Here is a 16,572-nt window from a genome sequence, read left to right on the forward strand (position 1 = left end):
CTATGTTAGGATTTTGGTTACTTACTCATTTATCTAGTCCTATTATAATCGAGATTTATTTCCTATTGTAATTTACATTTATTTCTATTGTAATTTAGTTATATTTCCTATTTTATTTAGGGTTAACACCTCTTTGTACTTGTATAAATACCTTCATATTGGAGAAGAATAAAATATGAGCATATCTGAATATTTGCCCTACTTTGTTTGGCTCAGATATGACAGTAGTAAACTAAATTATGAGATAATTAATTGGCAACCTAAATTAACATAAGTGAAAAAGAGAAAAAATCTACTAGGAAAAGATGGCAGGGGAAACTCTTTTTTTCTTTTCCCTTTTATCTTCTGGGTTTTCTTCTTTTCTGTGTGCCATATAAATTACATGTGATTGGAGTGAAGGATCAAGCCCACTCTTAGGAATCAGAAACTAAGCATTTTTCAACTGTTTCTGCTAGTAATCATAGACAACTAGTAATTTCCCTATCCAAGGAACGCAACGGACCAGGTAACTGAAACATTAAAACTGGGGACTGCACACTATGCCATGTTGTATAAACTATAAAGGATCAGAGCATTATTCTCGTGTTCTATTCTCTTTTGAACAGTGAGTATTATTCTCGTGTTCTTTTCTCTTTTGAACAGATTATTATTCTCATGTTCTAGAGATTATAATAAAAAAGCTTAATTATGTATATGCCCCCTGTGCTTTCCAACTTATTTCAGATTCCCACCTGTGTTTGCAAATGGCTCAAAATACTCCAACGCTTAAAAATCGTCTCACGCTACCCTTTCCGTCAGGTTTTTGAAGTTCCGCTATTTAACGCTATCGCTCATCCCCCAAAATTCCGCAATGCAGCCCATCCCCTTTGTTACCGTTCATCGCTTATTTACCCTCAAAAACTCAGAAATTTCTTATAACCAACACAACTAGCAGCGAGAATAGCTCGAGAGGTTGAAAAACCATACCTGGATCGAAGCAAATGGTGCTCGGAATCGCCGAACGAGCGATGGAGATTTTGGATAAAAATCGCCAATTTCTTGCTTTTTCGCGATCCGCATACACGGTTGGTAGCGGATGAAATGTGAGGGTGGTAGAGGACAACGTGCTGGTTCTTTTGATACCCATGTCGTTGCTTGGGGTGGCCGGAGGAGGAGATGACAGCCCAAAACTGGTCGGATGAACAAGAACAAAGGGATGAGTTGTCGCTTCGAATTTTGGGGGATGAGCGATAAGAACGCTTGTAACGGAACTTCAAAAAACTGATGGAAAGGGTAATGTGAGACGGTTTTTTAAACATTGGGGGGGTACTTTGAGCCGTTTTCAAATACATGTGGTAATCTGAGATAAGTTGGAAAGCACAGGGGCATGTACATAATTAAGCCTAATAAAAACATCATCGTAGTCTAAGAAATGTTGGAACATAGTCAGAAAACTGCACATTGATTCTGCATAATGCTTTTGTATGTGTGAGCACGCACAAACAACAGTACGTTAAGAACTTTGGGTTTTTTTTTTTTGGTCGAAACTATTCTAAAGGTTTGGTCGGTCAAACACATAAGTATATTCATTCCATAGCTACAAACGTGTAATCCATAATGTTGTCAGACCTCATCTAATGGTTAACCCAGCATCGATCGAGTTTGTTAACGCAGAAAAATGGTTCGGCACTTTCCCGTGATGTTGGGCCTTCGGTATGCTCGGCTTCGGTAGGGCGTTCGATCCGCAAGATAACAAACGCACGGTAAGACCTAGGGCACCAGTGGTACCGGCCGAAGGCTCTCCGATGCTTAAGTAAGTACGGATTTAGTAAAATTGAACTACATATCAATAGGCAGTATGCCATAAGTTCTGGTTGATTACCTCCAATTTGGGATAGTTGTCCTCTTTTATAGGCCTTGGGAGGTGTGCAAGTTGTTCAGAATTTCGATGTAGGACTGTGGACTCCAATTGTGGGACTGCCACGTGTCCCTGGGGGTGAAGTTGCCCTAATCGCGTGCGATCGAAAGGAACGTATCGAAGCTAGGTGCCGAAGGCTTCCATAGCTCCAGTTTAATCCACGTGCCCGATGCTTATTGGCTGTTCATTTTGGTATAAACAGAGTTCACAATAGAATGTTTACCATTAGATTCAACTTCAGTCATATACAGACACATATTTTCTTTAATTTTCCAACCTTTCTCTTTGGCAAAGGTTGTGTATAAAAAAAGCTGGGAGCATTGAAAACAAGATCTGAAGCCAATGACGACCATTTAACTAGAGAGGATGCTGTGCCCAACATGCAATATGCATGCACTAGTACAAAATGCAAATAGGTTTAAACACATGTCATTGTCATGTGTAACAGAATAGTACCCGAAGAAGAAAATCAAATTTTTTTAAGTGAAATAAATAAAGAAAATTAAATACAACAAGTGCCAGTACAAGACTACCAACCTTGCCCCTCTGAGCCGTCATGTCATAAGAAAGACAGAAAGTTCACTGGTTCAGAACAAGGTTTTCAAGGCATTTCTCTTGTTCGTGAAATTCCCCAAAGGTGTATTCCTCTAGGAACGACGTGCATAAGACGTGTTTTTTTTTGCTAAACAACATGAAAAACTGATCTATCAACTTCTTATAGAAACAAAAGACCTAAGAAAATCCCCATATCATCTTTGCCATTTGGGAGTTCCAAATCCAAAACCCAGCCATGTCATCTCTCTCCATTACTGGTAGTTCCAAGCCTGCATCCCCTGTAAAAACACCTCAAGTACCATAAGCGCAGTTCCAGCTCTAACCCTCTGATTTGTTTTCCTTTTTATCTCCGCAATTCTATACTAATTGTAATCAACAATACAGCAGGGTTGTCATGAAGGAAAATGCAATGGGGTCCTTTTATATTCTCAACTATAAAATTCGAGTTTCACATTGCAAGTACTCAAATGCCTCACATTTTGCTTTATTATTTGAAAACATTGGTTTAGAAGATAAGACTTCAAAGCTTGTTACACAGACTTGTTGGCTGCGCAAATCTCACGGCCTGGTGCCCGGGCCGATGGGATGTGCGTTAACACGTGACTTCCTTCTTTTGGATGCGGTATGGTTGTGCGCGGGCGTGCCAGCACGGTCTACCGTAAGGCGTCAAGATGGTGATGAGGTTTGGGTCGAAGATGGTTTAAATGATGCACCTATTTCGAGTTCGACTCCTGATCAAACGATTGTGGCCGAGAGAGGAACTCGGCCGTTAGGTTCACGGCCTGAGCTACAAGGCCGTTTAATGGTGGTGTTGGTGGCGGGTTTTAGGCAGTGCTCCGACGTGTTGCTCAGAGATGAATGAGATGACAACAGAGATGAATGGATTTTCCTTACAATCTACCACTACTCCTAGGAAAGCAAATAAAGGTATTGAAAGTGCAATACAAGAAAATATAATTTGTTCCGTGGGAGGCTTTTGGTTTGGTGTTTGAACCCTTTGAATGTAGTCTTGAGCTTAGTATTTATGGGGGGAGTCCTGGAGGGACAATCGAGGCTGAAAAGACCTACGTGGCGGAGCCTGATCGGGGCAAATGGGTAGTCAAATCGGCATTTGGGATCATGAAGCATGGTGGTGTGACCCCCATGGATCCGGGTAAATCTCGGCCACCGCCCTGATCGTGGGTTCTGCCCCCTTGGCCGTGGGAATGCATTTAATGCCTTGGTCTAGTAGTTGGTGATCTGACCTCACGTTGTAAGCATACTTGTGAGAATGTTTGTGCCTAACTACTCTGATCTCTATTACCAATCCGACTTCAGTCACTACTTCTCCTCGTGCATTAAATGCTTCTTGCGACTAGTGGGCTTGCTGTGATAGTCAGAGGTATTACTTCATTAAATGGGGCGTGGGACCCTGAGGCCACGTGGCGATTTGACCGCATTATCTTCGGCCATGTCTTTTATGGCTCTCGGTTTTGGCCCATAATACCGCGTCGCGAGGCCGAGAGGATTCGACTTCACAGCTTTTCTCTTGTTTTCGTGGAGGGCGAAATGCCTAACGAAACGTGGCCGTTTCGGTTCATGAATAGGTGCTAGGGCCGAGAGGAGGTCCCTTCGGTCAGTTTATGGCCGTGATTTATTAGGCACAAACAAGACTCAAATATTATCTTCCATCAGCGATTCTCGCATCAAACCAAATATTATCTTCCATAATGAAATTAATTCCATCTCTTGAATAGTAAAAGAAAAGACCAACTGCCAACTTAGCGAACCAACATCAGAATGCACTCCACACATTCAATGGAATTAGATGTTTCCCATCCTATCACGGTTTGAGCATAACCACAACTGTAATTCATTGTTTAGACAGCATGAAATCAATGAGTTTGATGTGGAACTCGTGTTTAATTGAAAGACCAGGACATAGTAAAAGTATAAAATGCTAGCTGACTAAATGAAACTAATAAGAGACAATAATATGAACTGGCCGTCACAATAAACCAGCACTACTAAGTGAATAGCCTATCCTGTTGCATTGAATGAAATCTTAGTTTGACGATAACTTAATAGAATTACATTATTCCTGCTTTAGACAAGCTATCTTGAAATATAGTAATAAAATGGAGAATGCAGAACTAGAGCTTATCATTTGTAGTAGTGCTGACTACAGAGCAAGAGATTATAAGTTGTGTTTAGAAGGTTGGAGAGCAAGACATATACAACCAAACACTTGGACATTGACAGTACTCCATTCAAATTCCAACATATAACCTCATAGGTGGAAGTTTTGCATGTCACAGGAAGGAACTCGATTTATGGTGTGGACAACTGTGAGATGGGTGATGCACGACAACACAAGGTGGGTGTTTCCTATGATTACCGCAAGTTCGGATTATAAAATTTGAAGTCATGAAGTAGTTTAAGTAGTTCCTATAATTATCTATTCCTTTTTGGTGAAGAGCAACACACACCCTATTCACCTACGAATATGATGTGGACCTGTTCTGAATAGAAAGAACACTTCATTTACTTAATAAGCTTACTCTTAAGCGATGCATCTAGCTTCGCATGGCCGGTTCTAATTTCTGCCCTAGAAAATTGAATGCAAGTTTACTTCTAAACAAATAAAGAAAGAAAAAGAACAACTTACAACACTTAATCATGTTCCTAGTTAAACAATGTGCATGAAAACCCAACCACAATCATCCTAGCAGCAAAAAAATTCTATATCCCCAGATCTTAAAGGAAAAAAAAGAAAAAGGAACCCATTAAAGAAAAAGCAAAGAAAACCGGGATTTGATCCTCCCATAGGCAATTGAATAAAAATGAATTTCTAAGAAAGTTGGGAGCTGAGGCACTTACATTAAAGAACACCCAGAAACCAGTAAACCAAAACTTAAACAGACAAATACAGAAAAAGATGCATGCAAATGAGACGCTTATTTAAGATCCAATCAAGGAATAAATGAACAGAAACAAAGGATCTAATACTGGAATTAACAAAAGAAAGTGAAGACAGAGGAGCTGAGATCTGAGAGACACACCTCTGTGTTCTATGCTCCGGTGTCATGCGTGGACGGTATTGCAATGTAAAGGTGTTTGGGCAAAATCCTGCACCTAGTCTAACACTGAAGAGCCTGGATGATAAAACAAGCCACAAGACCGAGTAGTCTGACCTTTGCAATTAAACAAAAATCAAGGGCCCAAAATCCAAGAAAGCCTAGCCCAGGATTTGTCAAAACACGACAAAACGTGGGCTTCAAAAAAAGAAGAAAAAGAAGGAAATTGGCCCATAACTCCAAAAAACTCGACTGGGCTTGGCATGATTAAAAAAAAGAAAAAGCCCAAAATTAGAAGCAAACCCACGTTGCCCCCTGAAACTTTGAAAAGTCAGCAATTTCAACTAGGTTGATAAGAAGTTAATAAGGGGAGGTATAAAAGAAAGACATATCCAAATGTCACCACAGAAGATCAAAGTCTCTTTGTATATTTAGAAAAATTTCTGCTCCGAAGTAGGCACCATTTTCAAGAGAGAAGCTAACTATGTTTTTGGGAGATAAGTAGGATGCAGAGAGTTGTTCATCTGGAAAATCAAACTAACCATCACAGTTTGAGCTCTTATGATTAAGATTGAAGAGGAGTTAGGTTTTCTTTCAAATAAAATAGGGAAGTGGTTGCCTTAGGAACTGACTATTGAGGGCTTATCTGCCAGAATTGATAAAATCCCATTTTTCTTTGCATTAAAAAAATGAAAAGATCTTTTGAGAATTTTTTGCAGCCCATTATTAAAAGAATTAGAAAACCCCACTCCAAAACATTTCTTATAAATATGAGAGAGGGTGAACAGAGCAGAGGGTAGCCAAAAAAATTCAATCAAAGACAAAACTCAAAATGATCACTTGTTCTCAAAAACCTTCAGATGAACTGAAGCAACCAAAAGCTCATTGAGCCACAAGAAAGAAGCCAGCTATAAATCAAAACTTCTAGTTCCAGTTCAGACTTAGAGAAATAAGTCATTCGAAACGAGATTTCTCTTGTTACAAATTTGGTTTAGCAAAAGCCAAATCAAACAGAGCTCGGGGTTTTACAAATATGAAAACCTCAACAAATTTATGGAGAGCCTTGATCAAGTAGAACATGTACCACAATGCGTTCTAGCTCAGTAATCCTCAAATCCACCACTTCGCCTTTCAGAAGAAGGCCGCACTGCTCCTTCAAAAAGCCTTTCAGGCTTGAAGTAGATTAAAGCTCGCCAAACTCAAATATTGGCATCGATTTACACCAAAACTTAATAAATAGTTGTTGATGCAGTCTAGTCCAAAGACAAGCACACCAGTCCAACCCGAATCGAAGCTTATATCCAGTGAAATGGAAGTCCGCTTTCTTTTGTCTTTCTAGAGTTAGTTTTTCCCTTTTGAGTTTTGTAAAAGGCACTTCGCCTAAAAACAATTCACTATCTTATCATATATTCTGGCCAGAACTACCAGTTTTGTACTATGAAAAATTGTGAAGTCATCACCAGTCTGAGGCAAGAAAAGAACTTACTTGGGAGATATTCCTCACCCAAATTCACAATCGCTTGTTTAGAAATTAGTAACTTGGGGCGCAAGTTATCTTTTCTTAAGAACTCTGCTAGGATTTTTTCATTGATAGTAGTGGCAAGCTCGCACACTAAATAAAGTTGACTTATTGACCAGTCAATGATTTTCAAGGCAATAGGGAACTTTACCCTACCATCACAGGAACAAACATAAGACAGGTGAACAATTTGGCATGCCCTGTGGGACCTCTCAGTATACATACTCCTAGAGAAATTTTCTAAAAGTATATGAATATTGGAAGTTCCTGGTCGCTGCGCCATGGAAAGAAATCAGCAGCTCTTAGAGAAGGGTTGGAGTCGAAGAAAGTGATGCTAGGCAATCAGCCCAAGGCAGACTGAAGTAGATGTTCCAGGACTGGCTCCAGGAGGTTAAATCAAATACAGGAAGTTGTGTTCCGATAGGAGGCCATAGCATAAAGAAGCCAGGATACTCTGAACAACATGACAACCATGATGCAATGGCAAGTTAATAGCCAGTTTAGAAAGGATCGTGAGGCTGCCATGGCTAGAATTCCAAACCCGATGTTGTGGTCCAAAGCCTAGACCTCCTTTATGGACTCTCCACCAGATGGCATGGCTATACCAAGAGAACCCTCTCATCGCATGTGATAGTCCAATACTGTGACATGGGGAGATCTAAGCCGATAGAGGGAGGAGCCCTTCCCATCCAAGAGCATGAGGTTCCAGCTGCCAAAGGCCCCGCACCAGCCTCAGTCCCCAGAATCAGCGTAACCTCCACCTATTCCACAACCTATGGCCCCACGTGATCAGCCCCTAGCACTTCGCTCAGCACATGTCAGATTTCATGCATCTAAAAGGATGGATCCTAATCCATTCCTTTCACCAAAGAAGAGGCAAGAGAGGCAGAGAGGGAATCAACCCATTTGCCAACAATGACAGGAATAGACAAAGGGAAAACTGGGAATCATCCAGATTTTGAAGAAAAGGAAAACACATGGAGGAAGTTCTCGGGCCATACAGAATGGAGCACAGGATTGACCATATCCAGCCAAAACAAGGGCGAAATCCACACTTGCTTTAAATGACGCGAGGGCACTTCAAAGAATAATCAGGGAGATGATGGAGCCTAAAGCCAAAATAGGAGAAAGGCCCACCTACAGAAAGCCATATTCGGCTTACATTGATCAGATACCTCTATCTCCAGGTTTCAAGGTACCAAACTTCACCTTGTTCAACAGAGAGGATCCTCATGCTTCATTAGTTGAGCATATAGGCAGGTTCTCTGTCTAGTGCATAGCTATAGAAAATAACCCTCTGTTAAAACTGAGGCTTTTTGAAACTCTCTCTCTGGATGCCTTCACCTGGGTACACCAATCTACCATGCACTATGCTCAAACTCATGAGCAAATGGAAAAGGTTTTCATGACTACTATTTTAAGATCCAAATAGAAGTCACCATCAGTGATCTTGCTACCCTCAAACAGAGTGAAGATGAGCTTACTCAGGACTTTATAACCATATTTAGAAAGCTTAAAATGAAATCTCGAATCCCTATGGAAGAAAGGCACTTCATCCAGATGGCTCAAACCGCCCTTAAAATCTCTTCGAGAAAAAGATTTGATGGGGTGCTGCTTGGAGATCCGCAGAACTCGCAGATAAAACCATCTAAATATGAGGAGCTGCTCAAGGAAGAACAACAGAAAATGAACTCTTCCAAAGGCATACACTACAAGAGCCTTCTTCTTCAGTACATCTGGTCGAGGTAGAATGTAAGAAGACACGTAGACTCCTGAGGAAAGAGAAATTGCAGTAGCAGAAATGCAAAGTTGAAACATCCTATCAGTTGCAAAGCTCTTATAAAGCCACCAAAGGACCAAAAGCCGCCACCATTCACAGGAGGGTTTGTTCCAAACAAACCAACCCTAGAATAAGGTCTATTCCTTCGATCTAACCAAGGTTGATGATTTGTTTGATGAGATGCTGCTACAAAAGGCACAGAGACACTCCCACAAAGCTGCCCAAGCCAGAGGAACTCAAGGGCGCATAATATTGTGTGATGACACAACTCTTGGAACCATTCTACCAACAGCCATTGTGTTGTTTTCTAGAGACGCCATACAGAGGTAATAACAAATAGAATGCTAAAACCAAGTGAGAAACCTCCATCACAACAAATCTTTTTCCCCAACCTTAAGTCAACATGGTCAACTTAAATTGGCGAGAAAGAAGAGAGGCAAACTAGCGTGCAGAAGCTTAGCTCCAGCAGTGGAGGGTAAGAGTCACAAGTGAGGCTAGTCAAAGGCCAAAGGCAACCATCTGGCCGACGGGGGTAGTCTGTATAGCAAGTGCATATGCGAAAGTGAGTTAGAAGTGACTTTGGACAGTCATAGTCAGCCCACACCTAGCGTTTTTGACATGATTGGAACATCATACCAACAGGGCATAGTTCTGCTCCATCTAAAGACAGAAGGACTATCTAAGGCTTGCTCAACACATCAAGAATGATAGAACAACCAAAGAAAGAAATACATATTAAGATGTCCTGAAATGAGAAGCCCTTGGCAACTATCATAGAAGGCGATGATACTATCGCTGGAAAGAGCGGTGCACCAACTCGAGCTAACCAAAACTCAGAAGAGGAGAAGTTCAAATGCAATCACCCTTCCTCGGGAACAAGAATGACACACAGGTACTTCGGAGACAAGTTTTGCTTAAAAGGAAGAATCCGTATAGCTCCTCAAGCGAACAAACAACACATCAATCACAAGAGTCGATGAAGACAAAATCTCCAGTGCTTCATCCATCCTCAGCCTCCTCATCCTCACAATCACTCAAACCTTCACAAATACAAGCTAACCGAATCTATTCCAAAGGAAGGACAAGAAGACTGGATCAAGAATACAAGATGAGTAGTTAGACTATGAACCATCAGAGACTTACTAGATTGGGACCTCAACAGAGAACAAAAGGACTGATATAAGAATATTGGGAAGAAAGATGGAGGATGATGGAGAACTAGATGAAGAAACTGAGGCTTTTGGTGCAATTAGAAAGCTCATGGTGATCTAGGCATCAACATGGTGTTCATCTTGCTAGAAAAATTCAGTGCGCAAGGCGACAAGAAAACACTGAGGGAGACGTGTTCTCCCAGAAAGTTTTGGTGCTGGCAGAGGTAGAGGAGACGCTGTAATAGCAAGCACATATCCAAAACAGCGGAAGTGCTACTTGAAACTAGTCACAGTAATGTTTTGTTTTCCAAACCAACCAAAGAAATAGTCAATCATCTCCAACCAAAGAAATAGCCAATCATCCTTAATCTTGTTCATAATAAAGAAACTGGGGGGTATTCATATTCCAAAGTGATGGTAGACTAGGTGCAACCATTAATCTTCATCCCACGCATTGGTCGAGCAAGATGGCGGTAATGTAGAAGGATCTAATTCCAACATGTTTATCACATCAACTTTGTTGGGATCATCACCAAGACTCATGGAATCCTAAATGTGGATGTCATAGTTGAAACTAAAGAGTTGAAGATTGCATTTTTTGTGGTAGACACCACTTCTACCACTTCCAATGGCTGTTTGGCAGTGGATTGATCTACTGTGAGCTTATGTGTTCCTTCCACTGCAGACGAATCAGCCCTTTGGAATGAAGAAGGTTTCATGGAGATAGTAGAGGCCGATCCACGGCCATTTCTGCCCTCTGCCATGTGTTTTGAGGCAAGGTATTATCATGATGACCTGATCCTTTTTCACATTCTCGGAGTCAACCGTAATGGCTCCTCTAGGTGCCACCACCTGCAGACTCATTGAAGAGGGTCCAGCCAGCTTCTCCGCAGGATCTGGATAGACCTTTGTTCTAAAACCTCCTAACGTTGATGTTTAGTCTCAATCAACAAGAAAAAGATTGAGCTGCAACAATCCAATCCATTATAAAAAGATTGTTGATATATTGGGAAGAGAGGAAGCTCATTATGCAGAATCCAGCCATCAATATTGAAGAATTCACACATGAGAGCATTGAAGAACAAAATGAGAGTTTACAGGAGGAAGTACTAGATTTTGCACTAGTAGCACTAGATGACTCTTTACCAGAAGTGGAAGATCCATTGCAGGAGATAAACTTAGGGACAGAAGAGGATCCGAGACCCACTTTCATTAGTGCGCTGTTGAAAAAACCACTCAAAGGAGAAATCATTGCACTTTTGCATGATTTTATAGACTGTTTTGCTTGGCATTTTCATGAGATGCCTGGATTAGACAGAACTAGTAGAACACAAGCCAATCAAAGAAGCTACTTCCACCAAAAGGCTGTAAGAAGGATGTCTATGGAAACAAAATCGAAAGTCAATGAAGAAATAGAAAGACTGGTCAAGGCAGGATCTTCATCGTAATTTTGCATTTATTTATGTCGATTGGCAGCACACAGCGCTCAAGAGAAGGCCATGGCAATTAGATATCAGGATTACAGAATGAATGAAGCATCCCCCAAGGATGAATATCTTATGTCAATGGCATATATGCTAGTAGATGGAGCTACTCATAACCAAATGCTATCTTTTTTGGATGGCAATGCAGGATACAATCAGATTATGGTAGCAGAAGAAGACATCCATAAGATAGCCTTCATGTGCCCAGGACATATAGGTACTTTTGAATACACTGTAATGTCTTTCGGTTTAAAAAATGCATGAGCTACTTATCAAAGAGCAATGAATTCTGTTTTTCTTGATATGATAGGGCATTCTCTAGAGGTGTATATAGATGATGTGGTGATTAAATCCCCAGAAGAGGGAGATCATGTATCAAATATGAGAAAGGCATTCCTAAGAATGAGACAACATAAGTTGAAAATGAATTCCAAGAAATGTGTTTTTGGAGTTCAAGCAGGGAATTTCTTAGGTTTCTTGGTCCACCAAAGGGGATAGAGATCGATAAAATAAATCAAAATCCATCATGGCTTTCCCACCATCTCTAACAAGAAAGAGTTGCAGTCTCCTAGGAAAATTAATTTTCTAAGGAGATTCATATTCAATTTCAGAGGGAATCCAAATCTTTCTCTCCTTTTGCTAAGATTGAAGTAGGAATAGACGCTCAAGTGGAAAACAAAGACCAAAGAAGCTTTTGAGGAAATCAAGCACTACTCTCTCACCACCGGCCTCTCACCAAAGAGAGGCATACCGCCAAACTCTATGTTTCTGCAGATCGGGAATGTCCATTGGGGAGTCCGTTAGTTCAAGATAACAAAGCAGGAAGGAACAGTGCCTATATCCAAGCAAGAACTGAAAGAAGTAGAAATGAAATATTCTGCAATTGAAAGATTTTGTCTAGCCTTATACTTCACTGCTATGAAAATTAGACACTACATGCTACCATTCACCGTCTACACCATTGCCAAGACAGACCTAATCAAATACATGCCAACAAGGCCAATGTTGAGAGGTGAACTGGCAAATGGACTCGCTTTGACAATTGCTTCAGATATGTTCCTAAAAAGTCGTCAAATGACAAGCCGCAATGATTTCTAGCGTATCATCCAGGGAAGAGATTGAAAACAGATTCTGGATATAGCAAATGCAGATCTGTTGACTAGAGCTCATACTTGTCTCAACAATCCCATCTACTCGCCACCTTACACCTTGGAAACTGCATTTTGATGGATCAACATCGATGTAGCTCAAGTGTGGATTGTTTTAAAGGATCCATCGGGATCGACATTGTTATTCTTTTCAGCTAGACTTCCAATGCACAAACAACAGAGTTGAATATGAAGCTTTAATCATTGGCCTTGAAATGCTGGTGGAGTTGGGAATCCAATCTGTGGAAATCTTGGGAGATTCTATGCTCATTTTGAAGCAGATTGCTAGAGAATACAAGTGTCCAACTCTTCTAGTCAGCTTCATCTAGTGGCAGCCGAATCTTTTGACATCTGTGGAAGTTACTGGGAACATATCCCAAGAGAGGAGAACTTCAGCCAATGAATTAGCTCATAGCAATAGTACAAATGCCCAAGATCAGGTCCAAAGGATTATCAAGGTAGGCAAGAAAAGTGTACCATCCTGCTCCGACAAGAGGAATGGAGATAGATACACTCCCGCCATAATCACCAAGATGACTAGAGAACTCATAAAATTACTTATAGTATCCGACCGCTTTCTAAGAAAAGATCGAATCATGACTTTAAACTACCTTATATGGAATGGAAATTTGGTCCGAAAAAGCAAAGATGAGGTACTTCTCAGGTGCTTGGGAAAGAAAGAGTACATGAAGGTCATGAGAGAAACCTACTTAAGGAATCTGAGCCAATCAATGGATCTTATTGGCAAGATTTATCCAAATTAAAGAGCAAACACTGCCTATCATTATAGCTACGGACTATTTTACCAAATGGGTGGAGGCCAAACCTATTAAATCTACTACATCTCAAGAAATCATCACCTTCATAGAAGAACAGACTATACAAAGGTTTGGCATTCCAAAATCAATCACAACTGATAGGGGATCCTCTTTCATATATGGAGAAATGCTAGATATGGCATAACCATTCAAATTTAAGCTACTTCAATCCACTCCGTACTATGCTCAAGCTAATGGATAGACAAAATCAAGTAACTAGGAGATCATCAACATTATTAGGAAAATGCTTGAGAAAAATCCAAAGTAATGACATGAGAATTTATCAGAAACTTTGTGGGCATATAGTACTTCAAAGAGTGAGGCAACTGGCATGACCCTATATGCTCTAACTTATGGTCATGATGCAATTTTGCCTGTGGAGATAGCAGTCCAATCTCTCGTAATTGCATCAACATAGTCTGATTAGGAGAAGACTACTTAAGTCATGTCGCTTAGAATCTGAAGGATTGATGCAATAGGATTGATACCCTCAACAAACTCTTAGCAGGAAAACAGGCTGTATCAAGGGCCTACAACAAAAGAGTTAAAAACAAGAGTTTTGAAGAGGGAGAAATAGTTTGGATGATAATTCTGCCCCTTGGAACACACACACCTAGTTAAGGAAAGTGGTCACCAACATGGGAGAGTCCTTTCATAATTAAGCAAATCCTTATATTGGGGGCATACAGATTACAGGATCGAGATGGAGATGTTCATGCTGCACCAATCAATGGCAAATGGTTGAAGAAATTCTATCCAACTATGTGAGATTCATAGGCTGTACAAACAGATCCTGGAATATAGAGGAACAAAATGAAATCATGGTTCAAATTTCTGCCTAGAGTTTGTTTTTGTTTTTTTTGTTGTAATTTGTTAAAGTACGTCTTTTGTTTTTTGGCTTCCTTTTATTTTGTCAAGAGAAATCAAAAATTCCACAAAAAATAAATAACTTTTATTAAATATAGTCACTCATGACTAATTGTTTATTACGCTTTAATTTAAGTTTAAAACCCTAATTTCCTAAGGGTCACTATAAGCCAGCCTCTTGATAGAGAGCAGGCTCTTCAAGCAAGACTCTCCCAGTGGACAATTTCTAAAGTTGGCTTGGAAGCTAAAACCATACTCAGACAAGGAAGGTAGCTCTTGGTCTTGGAACTCAATCCAGCCAAGCCCGGTCTGCACTCTCCTCGTGATTCCGCCAACCGCTTTTGAAGCTCTTCAATCAAGCTCCAGCTTATTTGCGGTAAGGGCTTTGGCTTTTGTATCCTCGCAAACCGTCTGATCCAGCTTATGCCTTCGCTTTGTGTAATCAACCAAGTTGGCTTCATTTAGTGCAGCCTTGCAAAACTTAAAGGTTTTGAAGGTAGGCTTAAGATCCTCATAACGGTCGTGAAGGTTGACCACATCTCTAGCCAAACCTAGGCTCATCTCAAGTATAGGCTTGGGAGCCATGTTCTGCCTATGCAGAGGTCCAAGTCCATTAATTGATCAATTCTTATTTTCATCCACTCCCAGCTCAGTGGACTGCCAGATCTTCACCCTCTCTATTGCCCCATCCACAACCTTGGACTTAGCCTTGCCAAGAGTGGAGCTAAGCTTCTCAAGTTTGTCCTGCTGGGCATCTAAATCCATAGCTTTAAACTCTGCCAATTCTGGATCAGCAAAGGAGGCCATGGTAGATGAACCTGGAAGAGAATGGATAGGCATCTACAGAGAAAGATTATAAATAAGCTCCAAGCTGAACGAGAAAAGAAAGATGGGCAAAACACAGTAACACTTACAAGAACAATGGGGCTTCAAAGGACTGGCATATCACTCAATATCCTATAAGTTCTAGTGCACTTCTACCGGAAAGACTGATAGTTAAAGAAGCAAAGACAAGACAGAATCAAGGAAATAGATAGACAGAGTTAAAATAAAAATTACCATAAGTTTAGAAGCACAACACCTACTTCCACTCAGGATCTAGGCTGCAACAGAAGTTCCGCCGCCCACTGTGCTCATATGTATTGCTCCGCCTGCCTCGTGCCGCAATGCCAGAAGGGAGTGCTTTATTTTCAGATCCTGAAAAGGGCCAACTCTCGAGCTAGCCGGGCTCTCGCCTTTGGGGTTTCATGTTGATTCAAGGCGCAAGGCGATGCTCTCCGCAATCACTTTATAGACAGAAGTCAATAGAAGAATAAAAAAGGTCATATGATCAGAGAGACTCACTCCTCTCTTCGACGCCTTTTGTTTTATCTTGGGTTATTTCTTCTTCTCTTTTCTCCTCCACCGCTCTCAAAGGCCTCTCTCTCAAATTTCTTCATCCGCCCTGTATGTTGGTAGGAGTTGCTACATTCTGGTATACGATTCTCGCATCGCCTCTTCCTAAGCCTTTTGACTTAGTGGGAGGAGAATGAGGACTTTCAAATCCCGCAAAGAATCGCAATAAAATGATTAGGACATGAGCTCAATTAAATAAGATAGGGCGAAATAAGATCAAGAAAACTCAAACTCTAGAGTTTTACCTGAAGTCTCAGCCGACAACATTGTCTGAGTATGGGTGGTTTCCTTCTTTGTTCCTTCGCGTATGGAGTTGCTTTGACAAAGAATATTTCGCCTCATCACTAGAAGGAAGTTCCAAGTCACCAAGCATGATAGAAGTAACTACTGTGAAGAAAAAGAGAGTCATAAAGCAATCCAAACAGAAAAGAGCAAAAGATAAAGTTTAGAAACTCACCAATCACTTCCCCTGCTTGGACATCTTGACCTCCAATGTTCCTTGTCATAAAAGGATCTGCCACAAACAAACAGAATAGGGCTAAAAAAACTTTTACTCAGGTAGAATATGGTAAGATAGGATAGGAAAGGCAGAATTGAAAGTCTACCTTCAATCACTTGTGTATTAATGTCCTTTTTCATCTACACCATGAACTGCTTAGCCTCTGCCCCCGTGTGAATAGCCCAAGAATCCTTACCATCAAAAAGCACCTTGAGGCGTAAAAGATTGAGGCAAAAGTGTACCTTGAATCTGGCTTTCCACCTGCATCGAATCGGTAGAACCACAGAATTAGGCTCCTGTGATGGATAAAGAGCATCCACGTCATTTTTTGTTTACCAAGCACATATAGCTTCTTGTGCACATCCGATCATTTGAATCTTTCCAGAAGTGGCCCGATTGCAAA

General features: G+C 40.8%; 1 pseudogene; it reads right to left on the minus strand.

Moving 5' to 3' along the window:
* Positions 1-14,896: 14,896 nt before the first annotated feature.
* The window catches only part of LOC148920380 (uncharacterized), an 8,270-nt pseudogene continuing 6,594 nt past the window's right edge, over positions 14,897-16,572 (minus strand).

This window comes from Prunus mume, linkage group LG2, assembly GCF_029339155.1.
Source record: "Prunus mume cultivar Tortuosa linkage group LG2, ASM2933915v1, whole genome shotgun sequence".
Taxonomy (NCBI): domain Eukaryota; kingdom Viridiplantae; phylum Streptophyta; class Magnoliopsida; order Rosales; family Rosaceae; genus Prunus; species Prunus mume.